This window comes from Ovis aries, chromosome X (genome assembly GCF_016772045.2).
Source record: "Ovis aries strain OAR_USU_Benz2616 breed Rambouillet chromosome X, ARS-UI_Ramb_v3.0, whole genome shotgun sequence".
NCBI lineage: Eukaryota > Metazoa > Chordata > Mammalia > Artiodactyla > Bovidae > Ovis > Ovis aries.
The window spans coordinates 138,022,616-138,039,114 of NC_056080.1; the positions used below are offsets into that span (position 1 = coordinate 138,022,616).

Below are 16,499 nucleotides of genomic sequence, written 5' to 3' on the forward strand. Positions count from 1 at the left end.
ATAGTTCACTTAAAAACTATCTTTCAGAACAACTTAAATATATATACACACACAAACACTCACACGACTACACACATATACACACACACAATACTATGTGTATATGTGTTAGTCGCTCAGTTTGGCCTGACTCTCTGCGACCCTATGGACTGTAGCGCATCAGGCTCCTCTGTCCATGGGATTCCCAAGCAAGAATACTGCGGTGGATTGCCATTCCTGTCACTGTGAGGATAATGCCTAAGATGCAAAAGGGAATGGCTGATGCCAGGGTGAGCAATGGGGATCCTGTTCTCCAAAATTCAGAGATGTGCATTCTGGTTGGTTTGGTAGATGCTTGCCTTGGTTTCAACACTCTCTGGTTGCAGCAGCTTTCCCTAATGGCATCTATTAGAAGATTTAAATAGGCAGAAACACCTCTACTGCCTTTTGGAACCAGACAACTAAGGAAATCTTTGTTAGATCTAGGTGGCACTAGTGGTAAAGAACTGGCCTGCCAATGCAGGAGACATAAGAAACACAGGTTTGATCCTTGGGTTAGGAAGATACCCTAGGAGGAGGGCATGGCAACCCACTCCAGTATTCTTGCCTGAAGAATCCACACGGACAGAGAGCTTGATGGGCTATTGTCCATGGGGTCACAAAGAGTCAGACATGACTAAACTGATGTAGCATACATTGTCAGATCACTGGCTGAGTGAAGAGATAATGAAACTCAAACTAGAGTGACCATACACAAGGAATACCGTCCTCAGAAAACAAAAATCAGCTATCTTTAAGGAGTGGCATAATTAGATTCCCAAAGTTATAATATATTCAAATCTCCAGTTCTCAACAAAAATATTACAAAGCATGAGAAGAACCAATAAAGCATGGCCGATGCAGGGAAAAAAGAATTTGACAGAAATGATTCCTGAAGAAGTTCAGAATTTAAAGTTATAAATCAAAAATATTAAATAAATTATTTTAAACATGCTCAATGAGCTAAAGGAAACTATGGACAAATAACTAAAGGAAAACAAGATTATGAATAGGATAAGAAAGACATAGAAATTACAAAAAGGAATCCAACAGAAATTCTGAAAGTGAAAAGTACCAATAACTGAAATTTAAAATTTATTATAGGAGTAGATATGGGCAGGCAGAGGAAAGGATCAACGAATGTGAAGGTCAAGAAACTGATATTATTAGGTCGAAGAAACAGAAAGATAAAAGAATGAAGAAAAATAAACAAAGCATGTGGGATCTGTGGGACACCAAGCATACCAACATGTATATCACAGGATTCCCAAAAATGAAAGGGAAGAAAAAAATATTTCAATAATTAATGATTGAAAACTTTCCAAATCTGATGAAATACGTAGATACACACACCCAAGAAGCACATTAACTCCAAGTAGGACATCAAAGAAGTATGAGACACTGTCTAATCAAAGTGTCAAATGTAGAAAATGATCATTTTTAAAGCAGCAATAGAGAAGTGAATTGTCACATTTAAGGAATACTTAATAGGATTATTCACAGAAGGCAATGGCACCTCACTCCAGTACTCTTGCCTGGAAAATCCCATGGATGGAGGAGCCTGGTGGGCTGCCATCTATGGGGTCGAACAGAGTTGGATACGACTGAAGTGACTTAGCAGCAATAGGATTATTATATGATTTCGATAAAGTGAGTGCTGAAATAAAAGACTATCAACAAGAATTTTATACCCACAAAAACTGTCCTCAAGAATGAAAAACTAAGACATTTCCAAATTAATAATAACAACAACAGCAACAAGAAAAGAGATCATTTATCACTAGCAAGCCTGTTCTTTCCCCAAATACTAAAGGAGGCCTACAAGCAGAAATTAAAGGGCAGTAAACAAAATTATGCATCAATTATACCTCAATAAAACAAGCAAATAAATAAACAAACATACTGCTATATGCAGTCTACAAGCTTTTAATAAAAAGATACAAAGTGATTGAAAGCAAAAGCATGGGAAAAAATACGGCATGTATAGAGTACCCCCACCCCGCAAAAAGTAGGTATCTACATTATTGTCAAATTAAAATTATCACTTTAAATCACAAAAAGGTCACAAGAGATAAGGATATTATATATTAATAAAAGTTTAAACCCATCAAGAAGATATAATTATTATGAACATATTCCTAAGAACCGAGCTACAAAATACATGAAGTAAAAATTGAGAGAGTTGAAGAAAGAAATATACAGATCTAAAATAATAGTTGGAATGCAAGGGTTATTCAACATATAAAAATATGATGATGTTTTATTTTTATCTAGTTTGTTTCACTTTTTCTATTTTATATTCAGTGCTCCCATTTCATTTAGTTTATCTTCTCCAATTTATCCATCTCTCACTTTTTTTGATGTTCTTTTTCAAGTCTTTATGAAGTGTAAGTAGAAAAGCTTTTGTATATGTATATAAAATATGTATAATATATATATTTTAGAAAACTTATGATTTTTTGCCTAACTAAAAAATTATGACATTTTGATTCTACTTTGACTTATTATGAATAGAATTCTAGACTTCTAATTAAAAAATAGATGTACAACAAGCAACAAATGTTTACTGTACAGCATAGGGAACTACAGTCAATATCTTGCAATAACCTATGATAGAAAATAATTTCAAAACTAATATATGTGCACTTAGATAACTGAGTCAATTTGCTGTGTACCTGAAACACTGTAAGTCAACTAAACTTCAATAATATATATATATATATATATTACAAAAAACCAAGCAAGCCAAAACTTTAATTATTGTGGCTTAATTATATTTTGGGTAGGAAAATTATGCAAAGCTATTTGCACCTTTAATCGTTTGACACTTTTTTTTTCCATATTGAACTCATTCAACCTAAGAAATACAGAAAAAAAGCATAGGAAGGAATCTTGCTAAGCTAAAATCGAGTGGTCTCTAATTCTTTTGTGATGTGAACCCTCAGTAATGCAGATTTATATCATTCAATGAGTAAACATCCTATTTTGTAGAATGTTTAAAAATAGTGTTTATTTCTCTTTGTTCAAAAAAAAATTAACCAATGTAATATGCCACATTAATAGAATAAAGGGAAAACATCTCACATGATCATTTCAACTAATACATTAAAAGCATTTGATAAAATCCCACACATATTTGTGAGAAAAAAAAAAGCTCTTTAAACTAGGAATAAAAGCAAACTTTCACAACATGATAAAGACCATATAAAAAGATGTCACAGTTAATATACTCAGTGGCAAAAGCCTGAAATTATATCTGTTAAGAACAGGAACAAGGCAAGGATGAATGCTTACAACACATCTATGCATCATAGTACTAACCAGAGCAATTAGACAAGAAAGAGAAATAAAAGTCACTCAAATTAGAAAATTTTAAAAAATTGTCTCTCTTTACAGATAACGATTTTATATGAAGAAAACACTGAACAATTCAACAACAACAAAAAAAACTGAAAGAGCTAATAAATGAATTCAGCAAAGTTTCAGGATAGTTAATCAGCATGCAAAAATCAGCTGTATTTCTGTGCACTATAATCTGAAAGGAAATTAAGAAAACAATTCCATTTACAATAGCATTTTTTAAAGCACCTATAACAAGATACCATTTTTACAATGCCTACTAGAAAGGCTATTGTCCAAAAAGTGGGAAATAAAAGCTGCTGGTAAGGATGTATGAAAATAGGAACCTTTATGCATTGCTGGTTAGAATGTAAAATGGCATCAGTACTGTGGAAAACAGCTTGGTGTTTTCTTAGAAATTAAAAACAGAATTAACCATATGATCCCACAATTCCATCTTGGGTACGTAACAAAAAGAACTGAAAACAGCATCTCAAACAGTTATGTGCACACAATGCTATCATTGTTATTCAATAGTGAGAAGGCAGAAACAACCTACTTTTCCCTCAACAGATATATTGATAAATGTGGTATATACATAAAATATTATTCACTAGAAAAAGGAAGTTTTGATCCACGCTCAAACACTGATGAATCTTGAGAATTTTATGCTTAGTGAAATAAGATAGACAAAAAAAGTCAAACAGTGTATGAACCCACTGATCTAGAATAGATTCTTAGACACAGTAGAAAAGAGGTTACCAGGAGCTGGGGGCAGAGGACAATGGGGAGGTACTGCTTAAAAGGATAGAATTTCTGTGTGGGATAATGAAAAATTTCTGGAAATAGTGGTGACGATTGAACAACAATTTAAATATACTTAACACCAGTTAAACTGTATATTTAAAAACAGGTTAAATAGTATACTATATATTATCAATGTTTCTAAATTTAAAAAAAAAAAGAGTAGGCAATATATAACCTTATATGTCCCATGGAAAACAGCTGTATCTCAATCTACTTTTAAAACCTCTTTGGTCTCTATTCATCTTTACTCTCCTGCCACTAATTCTGCATTTCCACGAAGCTCTATGCCTGCAATGGCACCCGCTGTGTACTGATTATTCCAAAGATTTACAATATCATGTCATTTGACCTAAAAGAAAAATCAACATTGATATAGCAATATAAATATCAAATGAAATTAAGCCCAGCTACTACCATGCCTCATTAACATCATTTTTTTAATAGAATGGAAAGGTAAGTAAATACCAAGGTGTTATTTCTACATTTCTAGAATATTTCTGATATATATATATATATATATATAAATAAATTGTTTTTCAAATTTTTTTCTCTGTTAATAGGATTTTTTGTGAAGTATGTTATTAAGGAAAACAAAGAATCAGACTGGTAAGTTTCATAATTTTCCCTACAGGGAAACTCAATTAGAAAGATTAAAAATGTTGTTACCATGATTAAAAATATCAACTCTGCATATTTTCAACTCTCCATCTCAATTTTAAGTTTTAACTGTGAAAATAACTATTATAGAATGAATCAAGCCTATAATAGGATTTTAGCTCTGAATGTGAAACTTGTTGTTATTTTGCTTCTCTTCCAGCTGCAGATAACCTGTTAAGTCATCTTTACACTGCAGGCTCCCTGGCAGGTGACATTTCTTTTCTTTCTCTGTTCAGCTATATGAAATAATGAACACATTCGATGGGCTTAGATGTATTCTGATTCTGGATACGGTCTTCACACTAAGTCACAAGCTTATATAGCTGCCAGTTGTTTTGTAGATTCTATTTACAAATAATGTTTCAAATAAAACCCTCTCAATGTGTGGTAGATACAGCCTACGTTATAGGACTTCTTGCTTAATGAACCTACTACATCTAGAAACCCATGTTTGAAGTGGCCATCATAGCCAATACCTGAAGACACTTCAGTATTTTTCCATAAATAGTAAAAAATGGAACATAAGATTAACAATGTTTTCATGTCCATCAAGTCCTGAATAGAAGAGGAAGGAGGGTTAGAAGAAAAAGGAGAGACACAGCAGTACTCATTTGCCTCTATGCTCCTTCGCTTATCTTTAAAAGTATGTCAGGAGAGAAAAATGTTCAATGCACAGTTTAAGAATAATGTGGACAGTTCTTGGAGTCAGTTGGAAGTCCATATTTTTAGGCCTCTTGGAAGATCCATGCTAAGTCGCTTCAGTCCTGTTCAACTCTTTACGACTCTATGGACTGTAGTGTGTCAGGCTCCTCTGTCTATGGAATTTTCCAGGCAAGAATGCTGGAGTGGGTTGCCATTTCCTACTCCAGGGGATCTTCTGGATCCAGAAATCGAACCTGTCTCCCGCAATGCAGGCAGCTTCTTTACTGCTGAGCCACTGGGGAAGGCCCTGTCCTACCTAAAGGAAGAGAAGTGTGTATTATGCGATCAGGCTAGGCCCAGCAGGAAAGCCTGCATTTTGGAAAGGATCAAAATGATTGTGTGTGCAATAGTTGCTTCTTGGATATGTCTCCAGGCCTGGCCTACCTACCCCCTCATATGTCTGAGTGCTTGCTTATTTCGAAAATCAAGCATGTTAAAAAAAAGAGACAAAGAAAGTAAAACATGTTTCTGTATCTTGCCATAGGACACTCCACACCCTTGGCATGGAGAGGACTTCAGTACATAGCAGCTATGCCCCACGGGAAACTCCTCCCCTCTTTCCACTCACAATGGTGCCAAGGAAAGGGATCAAAATAGGAAATGAGGAAAATCACCCACAGCAGCTACATGAAAGCTGACAAATTAGTTCAGAAGATCTGGAAGCTATTCCTTGAGAGCCATAGAAACATCTAATGAAAATAGTTTTTGAAAAGAATTAAGGTCTTGCAACAGCAGCTAGGAGCAACAGGAAGCAAACCACAGGTGAACAGATGTGGATTGGGCTAGTGTTTAAATGTCATATTGCCCAATTCAACAATTGTAAGTAGCTTTTATTTAGTTGCTGTATTGATACCATGGCTACTCAAGATTTATAAGTAAATTGCAAAGAAGAGTTCAGACACCCCCTATGCTGAAAGGGGAAAGCGGTTTATAATAGCAGAGGTTAGAAATGATAAATTTTTAAAGACAACTTATATTCTGACAAATTGTGAATTAATAGGTAAATATCCTGTAAAGTTTCAACCCTTCTATTTTTCCGTCCCGCTGCTCCTACTTACTACTGAGCATCTTCTTTCAAACATTCTAAGATTTGTGTTTGAAAGATCAATCCTAGGTCAGTATGAAAATTTCATCTTAGAAAATGTCAATGAGCTGAAGTTCACAAAGAAAACAACAAAGGGGAAAGCAGTTACTATGTCATCAAACGAGCAGATTTTTCTTCCTCTTTTTAAGCATCACAAATTCACTTTCTGATGACTGTCACAGTTATCTAAAGGGATTTCTCCTAAAAACCATAGGCTTTTAACTCCTTTTTTACATTTTTGCAATGACTCTACAATTCTTTCAAAACTTTCTTTCTTTTAAATGTTAATTGCACACTTAAAGGTTAGTTAAGTGAAGGTACTGAACCATAATGCCCTTTCCTGCTTTCCAAAACATAACCTTTCTTTTTTGTCTTATATCTCATTAAGTCATTTTAGTCGTAGGAAAGTCGAGTTAGGTTCACTGTGATTAAGTCCTATCGTTCCCTATGTAAATGGATCGGGACCAATAATTTTTTTTTTAATTTATTGTTTATTCTTTTAAAATTATACCATTAAGTGCATATATAAACACAGAATTCTATTTATATATAGGAGACAAACATATATATATATATATATACATATATCAGTATTATTTTAACTTATGTTGTCAAAGATTTTATTTTGTAAAAAATTCAGAGAAGAAATGGGTAAGTCTTGGATAAATGTCTGTAATCTTAATGGAAACTTCCTCCTATTTTTCCTGGTCAAAACCTCAATCCCTAAGCTACTATAACTTACTATACGTTGTGCAACACTTTCTCATGGCATGTCTTAAATTGTATGTGTGTATTTTAATGTTCTGAAATCACATTCAAGTGTTCTAGTTCTTCGCTTTGAGTTAAAAGGCACACGCTTTGATGCTAGGCCTGGTTCTATGTTTATTAGTATATACTAGCTGCCGATTCTGTGATTGCCACCATGTTAACCACTAGAGATTCTGCCCTCATGAAAATTACAGATCCAGGACTGTGTATACGCCTGCCTACACAGTGAAACCATAATCAACATATGACTGACGGTCATTTGTGTTGCATTTGATTCTAAACACATTTCTTGTCAAGAGGTCACGCTGCAAGTCCCTCTTTTGGTTTGGAATTCTCATCATTTCTGTAACTCCTAAAACAAACTATAAGCATCTGTTAAGATATGGTAAAATGCTGACCAAATGGTCTAAAACATTCACGAGAGGGTTTCTAAACGTCCTTGTGGAAGTACTCCTTTCAAAAAATGTTAGTTCAGTAAAGATAAGAATTGAAAACATGGTGAGAAAATTCATGACCTCGGAGTATGACAATTATATCTCACAAGGAGGCAGCTTTTAACAGGTTTCCTACCAATCTGATCTTCAACTTGACCAGAGTAGGCATACTTCTCAATATCACCTCAGCACTAATATCACCAAATGAACAGCTCCAGCCCTCAGCATTCCTGCCAATCCCTAAGTTCCATATTTCAGACCGACGGCCTGTCCTCCTTCGATGCACCATCATTACTACAAATTCAGCAAATCTGAAGGAGAATTCATCCTCACTCTGGTCCCTTGCCTTATCAGCTTCTCCTAAAGGCCCCATTCTGCCAATAGGACTGGCATCCTCTCCATCCTCTAAGCTTTCCAACCGGAGTTCGTCACTCAGTTACACGTTCTGAGGGCTTCCTGGGTGGCTTAGATGGTAAAGAACCTGCCTGCAATGCAGGACACCCGGGTTCTATCCCTGGGTGGGGAAGATACCGTGGAGGAGAGAACGGAAGCCCACTCCAGTATTCTTGAGAATTCTGGAGAATTCCCTGGACAAAGGAGACTGGCAGGCTCCAGTCCATGGGGTTGCAAAGAGTTGGACAAGACTGAGTGACTAACACTTTCCCATTTCACTTTTTCACAAGTTCTAATGATTCTTTCTGTCACAATCTCTTTGGAATTCAACCCTTATTTTACATTCTGCAGCCAAAAATCTGGGCCATAGAAATCATGTGTATTTAACTTTCTTAATTTCAGTTCAATTAAATTCATCAAAGTGTTCTCATTCTGTATTAAATCTATAGAGCTCGTAGATATATTTACAACTTCTATAATTACAGAAAGAAAAATTGTGAATACTTTGTACATAAAAATTTCAACTCCCACTAATGTCATGATCCTATTTACAGAAATGTATTACTTTCTAAAATAATTCGCATGATTTATAATTAATCTGAAAGATAATTACTAAAAGTATTCATTCCTTTGACGGTAATTATCTTCTATTTTGTTTATGTTCCACTCTATACTCAAAAACAAACTTGAAAATCATATTAAACCTTAAAGGTGATATTAAGAACTAAAAAATGCAGAGAATATACATAATGAATGACTCACTATGAATATTAAACAACATATGAGGTGGATATGGCCTTGTCTACGTGTAATATAGTCTGCCTAAGTATAGTACAAACAATATCCAGTTATATACATATAACTCTCAGGTATTTTGAATTAAGATATTTCAAATTAAACACAAAATATCTTTTCATAATAAGGATACAAACTGATATTCTCAGATATATGAGAAGATTTATATTACTTACAATAGGTGACAGGAGTATAGTATGTTATTTAGGAACACTCTGCTTTCATTAAATATCACCGCATCGTGGCCATGCCAAACAAATACAAGGATGCATTGCTATCAAATATTACATATAAATGTTTCAAAAGCTGAATCCTACTCCAACAGCCAAGACACCTATGTTGGGTAGGTTTGAAGTTTGAAGGCTACTAACATCTTACAGTTCTTGAAATGATAACAGTGCAACATACTTTAGTGTAATATCCCAAAGGACAATCTAGACATTTCATTCAAGTATATAGGTGTATCTGCTGCTGCTAAGACACTTCAGTCGTGTCCGACTCTGTGCGACCCCATAGACGGCAGCCCGCCAGGCTCCCCCGTCCCTGGGATTCTCCAGGCAAGCGTACTGGAGTGGGTCGCCATTTCCTTCTCCAATGCATGAAAGTGAAAAGTGAAAGGGAAGTCGCTCAGTCGTGTCTGACCCTCAGCGACCCCATGAACTGAGCCTTCCAGGCTCCTCCGTCCAGGGGTTTTCCAGGCAAGAGTACAGGAGTGGGGTGCCATTGCCTTCTCTATACAGGTGTATGCTAATACAAGATTCAAACATTTCGCATTAAGAACTCAGTGGTTTTCATCCATGATTTTTGTTCAGGCGTATGGAACAACGCAAGTTACTGCAGACTATGAAAACTGAGTGTATCAGAGAATGGCCATATTGTTAAATGAAATGTGCCACATCAGAATGCCACAACTCCTATGCAAATCCAAAGGCAGAAACACTCTGTTTAGAAAGACAATCTATACACAAACATGAGGTGGCTTCTTTTTCCAAAATCATTGTAACACTGTAAATCATTCCAATTAGTTCAAAAGAGTTCTAATAGAAACATACCTGACTGGCTACTGTTAAGTATACTTCCCTTTTTTCATACAAGTACTGGATATAGACACTTACATGCAAAACAAATGTAGAAGCATATGGATACACCTTAGTTCAATCACTTCAGTCACTCAGTTGGGTCCAACTCTTTGCGACCCATGAACAGCAGCAAGCCAGGCCTCCCTGTCCATCACCAACTCTCAGAGTTTACCCAAAATCATGTTCATTGAGTCGGTGATGCCATCCAGCCATCTCATCCTCTGTTGTCCCCTTCTGCTCCCACCCTCAATCTTTCCCAGCATCTGGGTTTTTTCGAATGAGTAAGCTCTTCACATCAGGTGGCCAAACTATTGGAGTTTCAGCCTCAACATCAGTCATTGCAATGAACACCCAGGACTGATTTCCTTTAGGATGGACTGGTTGGATATCCTTGCAGTCCAAGGGACTCTCAAGGGTCTTCTGAAACACCACAGTTCAAAAGCATCAATTCTTCAGTGCTAAGCCTTCTTCACAGTCCAACTCTCACATCCATACATGATCACTGGAAAAACCATAGCCTTGACTAGATGGACTTTTTCTGGCAAAGTCATGTCTCTGGTTTTTAATATGCTGTCTAGGTTGGTCATAAACTTTCCTTCCTAGGAGTAAGTGTCTTTTAATTTCATGGCTGCAATCACCATCTGCAGTGACTTTGGAGCCCAAAAACATAAAGTCAGCCACTGTTTCCACTGTTTCCCCATGTATTTCCCATGAAGTGATGAGACCGGATGCCATGATCTTCGTTTTCTGAATGTTGAGCTTTAAGCCAACTTTTCCACTCCCCTCTTTCACTTCCATCAAGAGGCTTTTTAGTTCTTCTTCACTTTCTGCCATAAGGGTGGTGTCATCTGCATATCTGAGGTAACTGATATTTCTCCCGGCAATCTTGATTCCAGCTTATCTTTCTTCCAGTCCAGCGTTTCTCATGATGTACTCTGCATATAAGTTAAATAAGCAAGGTGACAACATATAGCCTTGATGTACTCCTTTGCCTATTTGGAACCAGTGTGTTGTTCCATGCCCAGTTCTAACTGTTGCTTCCTGACCTGCATATAGGTTTCTCAAGAGGCAGGTCAGATGGTCTGGTCCCATCTCTTTCAGAATTTTACACAGTTTATTGTGATCCATGCAGTCAAAGGCTTTGGTATACTCAATATAGGAAAAATAGATGTTTCTCTGGAACTCTCTTGCGTTTTCCATGATCCAGCGGATGTTGGCAATTTGATCTCTGGTTCCTCTGCCTTTTCTAAAACCAGCTTGAACATCTGGAAGTTCACAGTTCATGTATTGCTGAAGCCTGGCTTGGAGAATTTTGAGCATTACTTTAGTAGCGTGTGAGATGAGTGCAACTCTGCAGTAGCTTGCGCATTCTTTGGTATTGTCTTTCTTTGGAATTGGAATGAAAATTGACCTTTTCCAGTCCTGTGGCCACTGCTGAGTTTTCCAAATTTGCTGGCACATTGAGTGCAGCACTTTCACAGCATCATCTTTCAGGATTTGAAATAGGTCAACTGGAATTCCATCACCTCCACTAGCTTTGTTCAGTTTTTGTACAGTTCCTCTGTGTATTCCTGCCACCTCTTCTTAATATCCTCTGCTTCTGTTAAGTCCATATCATTTATGTCCTTTATTGTGCTCATCTTTGCATGAAATTTCCCCTTGGTATTTCTAATTTTCTTGACGAGATCTCTACTCTTTCCCATTCTATTGTTTTCCTCTATTTCTTTGCACTGATCACTGAGGAAGGCTTTCTTATCTCTCCTTGCTATTCTTTGGAACTCTGCATTCAAATGGGTATATCTTTCCTTTTCTCCTTTGCTTTTCGCTTCTCAGTTATACCTTAGTTAGTTAGTTATATCTAAGTTTTACCTTAGGTTAAAGAAACAGAAAATCCATGTGAAGCATCTACTATCCTGGACATTTTTTGACACATCAAGCACCCTTTCCAAGCTGACAACATGTTTTTGTTTTAACTAAGCAGAAACAATATCTGGCATCTGTGGAACTTAAAACATACTGATTTGAATATAGTGGCAGGTTTCTTCCAACTTTCGAATAAAAGAGATATTGAGATACTTTAGAAAAGACTTCTGTTTCTAGCTAGTTAGGTACCCTAATCAACTGGGTAGTCAAATTGTCTAGGGACTGTCAATTTATAGAATGCATAAAATTCTTAAAAATACCTTCAGATGAAAACATAAGCTGTCAAGAAATTTACAATACTCCCCCACCTCTGCTCAAAAAAAAAAAAAAAAAAACTAAAGGAAAGCACTAATCCAGAGATATAACCAAACACTGAAGGCCAACTCAGCCCCAGGAAAACCTACCAGTTTCCAGTGTTCTAGAGTTTTTAACTTTAATGGGCCTCACACATAGGATGGTACACAAAGCCTAGAGCTTTCCGAAGGTATAGGCAAAGTTGGTTCTGATGTACAGCTAAAACCCCAAGAGATAATCTCTCCAGTGAAGGACTTAAAGAAAAACAAAACAAACAAACGAACAAAACAAAGAAAGCCCACCCACAGAGAAAAAGAGCATGTGGTCTTGCCTGTTTTCTCCTTGACTGTGGACACCTGTAGGAGTAACCAGTGACTCCCTGTAAACCTCTACCCACAAGCAAGGCCCATGCAAGTTTTGGTCAGAATTTAAAATACCTAGTTATTAAGAAACATTTGAGAATTTAAGGTGATTGCATTTTGGCAGTGTTCTCATATAACGGGCAGTCATTCATGCAAATTTCCAGGAAGAAAAGCATCTTTAAACTTCAGTTTCAAAACATTTCCAAAAAGGCTCAGCAATCATTGCATGATAAGTCGCTTCAGTTCTTGTCCGACTCTTTGCAATCCCATGAACTGCAGCCCTCCAGGCTCCTCTGTCCATGGGATTCTCCAGGCTAGAATACTGGAGTGGGTTGCCATTCCCTTCTCCAGGGGATCTTCCCCATACAAGGATCAAACCTGGTCTCTTTCTTATGTCTCCTGCATTGGCAGGTGGTTCCTTTACCACTAGCGCCACCAGGGAAGTCATTAGTTCACAATAAAAATACAGATGATACAGAAAGAAGTAAACAAACATTAGTAAGAGTGAGCAAAAACAACAGAATTAGACTTATAAAGATGTAGACCTTAAAGATGTAAGAATATTCAATGAACAAAGAACTTCTAAATATAAGAAATACAATAAGTGACATTAGAAAGTTCACTGGACAGGAAAAACAGATGATTAGGTACAAATCACAAAAGAATTGGTAAACTGAACGATAAGCCTGAAAGAAATGCTCTAGATTCCAGTACATAAAGACAAAATACAAAAGGGATGTAAAACTAAACAATCAAAAAAACCCAAAAGAGAGTGAGAATGTTCAAAGTAAGCAAGTGGAGTTAACAGTAGGAAGGAATAGACAGCATGGGAGAAGGATACTATTCTAAATGTAAATTGCTAAAAAGAATTTCCAGAATTGATGGAGCAGAACAAATTTTAAATTCAAGAAGCCAATCAATAAAGATAAACATAACGATGAAAAAAATCCACACTGAGACACATCTTAATAAAACTATAGAACACCAAATACCAAAAGAGATAGAAGAATAGAACAGGCAGGTTACCTCCAAGGAATGTCAATTTAGACTACAGCTTGCTTAACAAAACCGAAGTCAAAATATGGTGAAATAATTTGTCCATATATATAAGAAAGAGATTTTTGCAAGCTAAAATTACATACTCATTGAATATATCTTTTAATAACAATGATGAAATAAATACAATTTCAAGCAAATAGAGTTTTTACTATGTTCAGAATCTCACTAAAGGTACGTTAAAAAGATGTGCTTCAGCAAGAAGTAAAATGATCCTAGAAGGAAGTTCTTTCACTGCAGAAGGAAGGTATTCATGAAAGTGAAATATGTGAGTAAATCTAAGTAAACCTGTATAAGTCAGCAAAACAATGTTTAACTTGCTAAATTTTAAAACTAACCAAAATAAGAAGTAACAACAGATAATTTAGGAGAGTGTGAAAGGATGTTGAAAGTAATGAATAAGTAAACAGATGCACATGCCACATTCAGAATAGGAAGAATTCATTCCTCTAATTAAGTTCTTTGACAGTTAGAGGGGAACAGAAATGGGAAATAAAACAGGGGAAAAGGGGCTACTTTTGTCCCCCAGATAGTTCCGACTTGTGCTGGCTCCATTACTTTTCTGGAACCCATTCAAATATCCAGCTCTGAATCCAATGTGTAGCTTCTAGAAGGAGACACATGATTATGATTTCAAATGATAGTTTATATCTCAAAACAGATTTTATGATTTATAGAATTTACTGTTGCAGCCTGACAAAATGATGTGAGTGAAGCAAAGGTCATACAATCCATGTCCAGAAAATTTAGGTAATTCCAATAAAATATCCAAATAAAATTTGTGTTATTGCTGGAGTTTGACAAGCTGATTATAAAATTTATGCAGTGGAATGAAGAATCATCAATAGATTCTTAGAAAAAGAAAATGTGATTGACTTCCCCTATTATTTAATAAATAATGCTGGAACAAGAGTTATTCACATGTAAAAATATGAAATTCTGTTCTTTACAGTATACACAGAAATCAATTCCAGGTAGATTAAAGATTTAAGGTAAATGACAATCTTTTTAAAACATTTAGAGGAAAATATAAGAATAATACCTACATGACCTTAGATAAGAATGGAATTTTTTACATCAGACATAAAAGCACAAAGACTAAAACAGTGATGAATTAATGTACATTACAATTAGCAAGAAATGTTCCAGAAAAGATACCATGAAAAACAACAAGGGAGAAAAGGACAGGAAAATTGGGAACTATTTGAAATATTCAAGCAATAGAAAACTAATATTCCAAATATATCAAGAAATCAGATAAAACAAAAAAGATAAGCAACACAAAAGTATTCTAACATGGACAAAAGACTAAATGAAGCATTTTAAAGCAGATGAAACACAAATGGCCCACAATTGGCACACAAATGGCCCACAATTGGCCCACAAATGGTGTCAAGGGGGCTTCAATTCATTCACACTCAAAGAAAAAAAAATTTCAATCAAAAAATGAGATTCTTTATTCATATCAGCCTGGAAAAACATACAAAATTTCTACATAATTTACAGTGTAAGACATTGGTTTTCAATACCATCTTCACATAAATATAACCTTGGAAGCTTTTAAAAAATGGTGCACTCAGACTGGCCAAAGCAATCTTGAGAAAAATGAATAAAGCTAGAACAATCTCATTTCTTGATTTTTAAAATCTATTTATTACAAAGCTTTAGTAGCCAAAGAAGCATGGTGTTGAGATAAAGACAGACATATAGGAAACAACTGAGAACCCATAAATAAATCCATGTAACAGATCTTTGACAAAGGTTCAAAAACACATGATGGGAAAATTATAGTCTATTTAACAACTGGTTCTAGAAAAAGTGGGTATTCATGTAACAATAACAACAATGAAAGAAACTGGGACATCTATTTCACACTTTACAGAAAAATCAAATTAAAATAGATGAAACACTTAAACATAAGAGATGAAAACATAGATAGTTGAATCATTTTGGTCTTGTCAATGATTTCAAGAATATGACTCAAAAAGCAGAGACAACAATAGTAAAGAGAAACAAAATGGGACTACATCAAACTAAAGAATTTCTTTGAACAGCAAAGAAAATAACCACCAGAACAGGCAACCAAAGAATAGGAGAAAATACTCACAAACCATAGATCTGATAAAGTTAATTTCCAAAATATTCATAACTCCTACAATGCATTAGCAAGAAACCAAATAATCCTGTTTTCAAATTGGACAGAGGACTTAAGACATTTCTCCAAAGACATAGAAATAGACAACATGTACATTAAAAGGTGGTCAATGTTACTAATCATCAGGGAAATGCAAATCAAAACTAAGCTTCTCTGGTGGCCCAGCTGGTAAAGAATCCACCTACAACATGGAGACCTCAGTTTGATCCCTCGGTTGGGAAGATCCCATGGAGAAGGGAACGGTAATACTAGAACCCACTCCAGTATTTTGGCCTGGAGAATTCCATGGACTGTATAGACATGTATAACAGTCAGACATGACTGAGCGACTTTCACTTTCATACCTGCTAGAATGGCTATTCCAAAAAAAAAAAAAAAAGATAAGTGTTGGTAAGGGTTGGGGAAAACTACAAACTTTGTATGCTGTTGGTAAAAATATAAAATACTGCAGTCACTATGGGAAAGAGTACACAAGTTACACAAAATATTAAAAATGAATTACCAAATGATCCGGCAATCTCACTTCTCTGTATATATCCAGAAGAACTGAAATAAGGATCTTGAGGTGATACCTGCACGCCCATGGTAATTGCGGCATTATTCACAATACCCAAGACGTGGAAAAAACTCAAT

The 16,499-nt window shown here is 35.7% G+C and overlaps 1 protein-coding gene across 7 annotated transcripts in view; it reads right to left on the minus strand.

The window, feature by feature from the left end:
* The window catches only part of DIAPH2 (diaphanous related formin 2), a 1,000,797-nt gene that overhangs the window by 516,968 nt on the left and 467,330 nt on the right, over positions 1 to 16,499 (minus strand). The gene's annotated exons all lie outside the window — the stretch shown is intronic.